Genomic DNA, 6,166 nt, shown 5'->3' on the forward strand with positions numbered 1-6,166 from the left:
CTCCCCTGGGGCCCGAGGGGGGCCCAGCAGGGAGGTGGCTGTTCTGGTCCCTACTTAGGAAGACAGAGGCAAAGAAATCGGAGGTTGCGCTAGAGTGTATCTTTTAGACAAGGCCACCCAATCTTCATATAAAGATCTTGAGGGAGGAAACAAGATGCTGCTTCTAGTGCTTTCCTCCCCCGCTTTTGTGTTATCTTTCTCCCTTGATTATTTTCTCACTGGAGCTATTGACTTATGATAAACAACCACCAGCTTGTAACTACAGTAGTTTGGGGCCTGGGGGCTCAACAGGCTGATGTGAATGCAAAGGTTTTGAGCAACTGCACAAATTTTTCATAAATGCAATTCTATGGCACGGCCTGCGGAAAATGTAGTAAGCGCCTTGCCTCTGCAAAGCCTCTGGTCAAAGAACAAATGCATGTTACCATGAGGGAACAGGGGCTTCAAAAGAGCCTGGATCCAACCTCAATAAAGACTAACAGAGATCCTATCTGCCTCTGGACACTGCAGGTCAGCACCCAAATGTAGTTTGGACTCTTAGACACTAAAGACATCAGGTTGCCATGCCTGGGACACTGTGTTGCCTCTGTTACTGTTGTGATGGGAGGGTTGGTCCTTGGGAGACTCCATGGCATCTGTCTATCTTTCCCCCTAAAGCCACATACTTCATCATGGGGAGTTTCTCCCCATGCTGATAATGATGGATGGTTCCTTGGTGGGAAGTTGTTCCCTTTCTGGCATGACAGTTTGTGATTGGTTAATGGATGTTGCATTGCTATTCACATTCAAACAGTGGAGGAATCATTTTTTTCCATGTCCATATTGAGTTCACCATGCATGGGCCCTAAAGCCTTCCCTATCATAATGCTGCTGTATCTGTTCTACCCTTATCCCAGGCACACTTCCTCAATCTTTAAAATCTTTTACCGTTAGCCTGAATTCTTCAGAGGCCACTGCAGTCTTCCTGTAGCTTGCTTCTTAGGAGACTGGGTAGGGATAGGACTGTGGTCATGGGTACAAGAGAAGGATCCAGCAGCCCCAGTCTGTCCTGTCCCATTGTTGTTGGACAAAAGGTGGCCTGAATTGCAAGGAGTGGGAAATCAAGGAGGCAGCAAACAGAGCCACCTTCTGTTCTCTGCTATGGAACTGAGCATACTAGTTTCAGGTACTGGAAAGGGAAGCATGTCATCCCATTTTCACAGAACCTTGATCACCTTTACTGCCTCTTGGCACCTCCAGGTGCTCTCAGTTCTCCTTAGGAATCACAATAGCACAGTTAGGTACATGGTACAGGTACAGGTGTTGGCCACCATCAAAGTCAAGGAAGGGCATTAAATGAGTCATTGGCACTGCAGTCCCTATAGTTACGGCTATGGTTTTGTCATGGCAAGCTGAAAAGATTCATTTTAAGAAACTCCATGACTCTACTGAGGCACTCAGCCACTTAGTGAGCAGAACAATTAGGATCATGGGAGATAAAGTTGAATCAGAGGTGCTGACATATCAGAAAATATGGAGCATTAACCCTCTACATGACAGCTCCCACAAGGCAGCGATCCACAGCAGGGAAACAGCCAGGAGGTTACTGGTTAGCTCTCTTTATGAATTTTTCCAACAGTACTGCACTAAAGTTATTGTGGCAAAATCATACAGACCTAACTATACTCGTGGCTAGAAATGATGTCAGGGCTGCTTGGCTGCAATACTTGTTGTGAGTGCCTTGAGATGGGGAGCTCTCACACATTGTCTATTCAAGCTTCACTGGTCCCTGTGCTGTAGGGGTAGATCAGGAAGCTAAGGGGGCATGTGTGTGTGTGTCTGTGTGTGTGTGTAGATCAGGAAGCTAAGGAGTGTGTGTGTGTGTCTGTGTGTGTGTGTAGATCAGGAAGCTAAGGAGTGTGTGTGTGTGTGTGTGTGTGTGTGTGTGTGTGTGTGTGTGTGTACACACAAGGGTATGATCCCAGTCAGGCCCATTGGGACGACAAGATCCATTGGTTATCAAGCATTAACCAGCCTCACAGGCAGTGTGTCTGCACCTACCATAGGTTGCATCAAGGCGGGCAAGTGCTTGCCCTTTCAGACCTGCCACATCAGGACTCTTTAAACATTGCCAAGAAGCTCACCATCTGGGGAGGGAGGAGATATGTTCTGGATGTTTTCAGAACCTCTTAGCACAGCTGCCTGTCCAGAGCCCAATTAGTGCCTGGTCCCTGTATGGCTCAGTGCTGCAAAGCAACCTCATTCATTCTCATTAGCTCCCAAAGAGACTGCTGCTACCGCTACTGCTACCAGGAGCAGCTGGACCTGCCTTTTCACTGGGAGACATGAGATTGATCTCACCTCTAGGCAATCATTTCCTCTGTGGAGAGGATATGCCACAGTTTTTCAGTGTGCAGTTTCTTGCATTTTTCCTCTGCGGCATCTAGTCTAGCCATTGTCAAGACACCAGACTTAGACTGTACCTGGGTTTGAGCTAGTATGCTAGCTCCTGTGTCCTTATGGTAGGTACAGACCAAGTCAGCCTGAGGTAATGGGAAGCAACATCTTCCAAGAACCCATGATCTCAGTGTGATGGGACACAGCACAAAGGAGACTGTGGCACCCCCATGCCTAGAGAGATGAGAAGCCTGGCTTAGGCCCCATAATGATGAGCAAGCATCTTTGTCAGTGAGTCCATGGCATTTTACAAAGCAGCAGGAGAAATGGTGTGGTTGCAAATGGGTGCTGGTTCCTAATGCTGTTGACAGTACCTAGAGGTGTATTATACTGAATCAGCTTAAGTGAGAAATGTTCCTTGCAGCTCAGCTGCCTGAAGTTGGCAGATATAAGCAGTAGCCAGGAGAGCTGGATCTGGAAATAGCCTGGGAAAGCTGACATCATGTAACTAGTCCAGGAGCAAGGTCTGCAGTTCTCATAGGGATTAACGTGAATTTACTTAGGCTCTAACTTAGGGGTCTGTGCTTTGAGAGTTTTATACTGGTGCCTAGTAGGATTCCCTCCTGGATAGTGAGTGAGGAGGGACGAGCCCCTGTAACACGGCTCCCTGAGCTAGCTTAAAGAAGATGACAGCCACACTGGTTCGGTGTGGGAAGGCCTTCCCACCAAGGCCCCTTCCTGCCCAGAAGACAAGGTTGTCCAACTCTGAACTGGCTCACTGCTTTGGTTGTTTTATATTCCATGAGAGAAGCCATGGGCATTGTCTAAGAATGAGAGGGACTTGCCATGATGCCTCAGATCCTCAACTGGAGCCAGACCAGAGCAGGAGCGTGTCTGGTTCTAAATCCACCCTTTGCATGTTCTTTTCATAGTGAAGTCTAGCTTTCTGAGCTCATTCCAGCATCCAGGAATGGAACCTGGCCACAGAACAGCACCCAGCCACTCTGGTTTTTGCTTACCAAGTCCTGCAACCCAGCAGTGGCAATTCCCTTGAATGCTTATCACCTGAGCCCAGCAGGAGTCCTGAATCAAAGCTTTGTGGTTCTCTCATCTTTGTCTTCCCATTGCCTGTTTTGGTGGTAACCACAGCACAGCAATACACTGCATACCTCTCTACTGTAGATGAACTTACTGCCCATGAACAGGAAGAGGCCTCATGGGGATGGCTAGAGGCAACCACACTGCAGAGACAATTAGCAGCAGACAGAGGTGGATCCATGGGGGTGCAGTGGCACAGCTGCACCCCCCTTTGGGATTGGATTGCACCATGGGAGCCTCTTGAGATGTTTTAAAGTCTCTAAAGCAGGTGAAAATCCTCCCTCCCTTCTGCCTCCTGCTTAAAGGCACATCTCCTCCCTGGCCCTTCCCCTGAACCCTCACCTTCCTTTCCCCACTGTCCCAGGTGAAGCACCAGAGCCATTACTTCCTGCTGTGCAGGGGCTTGGCTCAACAGAGTAGGCAATGGCAGCAGGGATGGATGAGTACCCCCTTTCCCTGCATCTGCTGTAGGACCAGGCTGGGTTCTGGGAACTACTCTCTATTTGCCCTATTGCCACTGTCCCCTTCTCCAGATGAGCCCAACACTTGTTCTACTTGGCTTACTCTGGAGCTTCCTGTCCCAAAACAGTGAAGAAAGCAGCAACAGCAGTCAGGCTGGGGAGAGGGGGAAGAGGAGGAAGAGAAGCATGCTTCTGAGTAGGAAGGGGAAAGGAGGGAGGATTTCTGTCTGCTTTAGGGGCTTTAGAAAAGTCACCAGAGGCTCCCATGGCATGATGTGCATGTGCTGATTGAAGCAGAAGAGCCTGGGAGCATGGGGTGCAGCCACCTTTGCACTGTGGGTTGCTGGTCCCACACCCCACTTTGGAAAATCGTGGATCTGCCCCTGGCAGCATGGATGTAGACAGAAAGGCAGACAGAATAAAAATGTGCAGTACAAATGGGCACGGCACCATGTGCACTATGAAGGTCACACAATGACTGAACCTAGGTTGCATCCCACCCCACTCAGGCCCTCTGCTATGTATGCACTGGAAGACCATGGGCCTGTGTCTCCCTCTAGTGACTGCTCCTCAGTAGAAATTAGTGAGCTGGCATCAGCACCAAGCAAGGTATGTTCATCCTGTACTGCAGGTAGGGGAAGTTCATGCATTAGATCTGTGGGTCCTGATTAAACCCCGCTGTAATTTTATGTGTGCGCTCAGGGAATTCCCTTGCTTTCCCTTCCTTGAGAACAATGAACAAGAAACGCAGACGTTTCCCAGATTTGGGAGTCTCATGTGTGGTACAAATATGTGTGCATACAGGCAGACACAATCACAGGCTCCTCCAAGAGTCTCTCATCAGATGTGTTGAGGGCTCACAAATAGCTGTCTAGCCTGTGATTGGAGTCCAACTCCCAGTGCCATTTCTAACTATGCTTTCCATCAAGCGCTGATATACAGACTTGTTACCAGCATGTACACACACAGAACCACATTGGTGGAACAATTTTATTGCATTGGCATCAGTGGATTAGAAATTGCAATTAGTTTTATTACCCAGCTAGCACAGGCCGAGCAGCTAATGAAGCAAATCATGAGATTGGGGGGAGGAGGGAGGGAGCAGAGTGAAGGGTGGGTGAGCAGGATGAAATATTCATGATTTCCAACCCCCTGCTCTTCACATGGCACAGTCGCGGATGCCCTGCCAGAGCCACATATATCACCATACTCAGCTGTAGAGCAAAATCCAAGTGGAAATTAGCTTACCCTCGGACAGTTCAGAGAAACAATGGCTGGAAAGGGATGAGGCTTGGAGGGGGTGAGGGAGGGACGTGTTAGGGTAGGGAGATGGATGGTGAGATTGAGAATGTCCTTGGGGAAGAAGATTGCATCTTAAGGAGCAAAAGCATTGGGAGCGGCAGGAGAATATGCACTATGTCAGGAGCTTTCCAGTAGGGTGTCCTGAGTTAGAAGCTGAGAGAGCTCAATGTGTTTGGACACTGTCAGCATTCAGAGGGAGGAGAGAAGGTTCCTACTAGGTGCTTGCAGATTGACTCAGGTAGGAACAGAGGGAGGTGGTACCTGTATGGAGGGCTGTGAGGGGTATGTGAGGGGTGTGGGCACCACCCAGCATGACCTGCTTGGGGGAAGATCAATGTGACTCCTGCTCAGAGTATAAATAAGCAAATGACACTAGAAGAGTGGTTCTCAGTAGGGGTGCACCAACAGAGATTTTTGGGGCTGATACCGATAGCCGATTTTTAAAGAGGCATATTGGCCGATACCAATCTGATTTCCAATACGAAGCTCAGGAGCTTGAAGAGCAGTGTCTGGCTGGTAAGTCTGTTGTGGTGGAAGGGGAGGAGAGGGAAGAGGCATGGGGCGGGGCAGATCAAGGCCCCTGCAGTGAGGAAGGGAGTGGGGTTAGCGTAGGCACTACCCAGCTGGGGCAGGGCAGGTGCAGGACAGAGCTGCAATCATTTGGGGGGCGTGGGGAGGGGGGAGGGGGCAGCTCCTGCTGCTGCGCACATCCTGGGAAGGCATAGACAGTGTATGCCCCTGAATCTGCACAGGGCGGTGGGGGCTGGGCCAGGCTACACTCCAGGAAGGTGGCAGTAGCACTGGGAGCAGGGCTACAGCAAACTTTGGAGTGGCTGCAGCCCCACCCCCAGCCCCCTCCTAGTGCTGCTGCCACCTGCCCCAAGCACAGTTCGGTCCAGCCCCCTCCAGGAACAGCCTGATGCAGCCCT

The 6,166-nt window shown here is 50.0% G+C and overlaps 1 protein-coding gene across 4 annotated transcripts in view; it reads left to right on the top strand.

Annotated features, from left to right (window-relative positions):
* Window positions 1–6,166, top strand: part of CACNA2D2 (calcium voltage-gated channel auxiliary subunit alpha2delta 2) — a 900,071-nt gene that overhangs the window by 673,082 nt on the left and 220,823 nt on the right. The gene's annotated exons all lie outside the window — the stretch shown is intronic.

This window comes from Gavialis gangeticus, unplaced genomic scaffold (assembly GCF_001723915.1).
Source record: "Gavialis gangeticus isolate Ggan-Ray unplaced genomic scaffold, GavGan_comp1, whole genome shotgun sequence".
NCBI classification, from domain to species: Eukaryota; Metazoa; Chordata; order Crocodylia; family Gavialidae; genus Gavialis; species Gavialis gangeticus.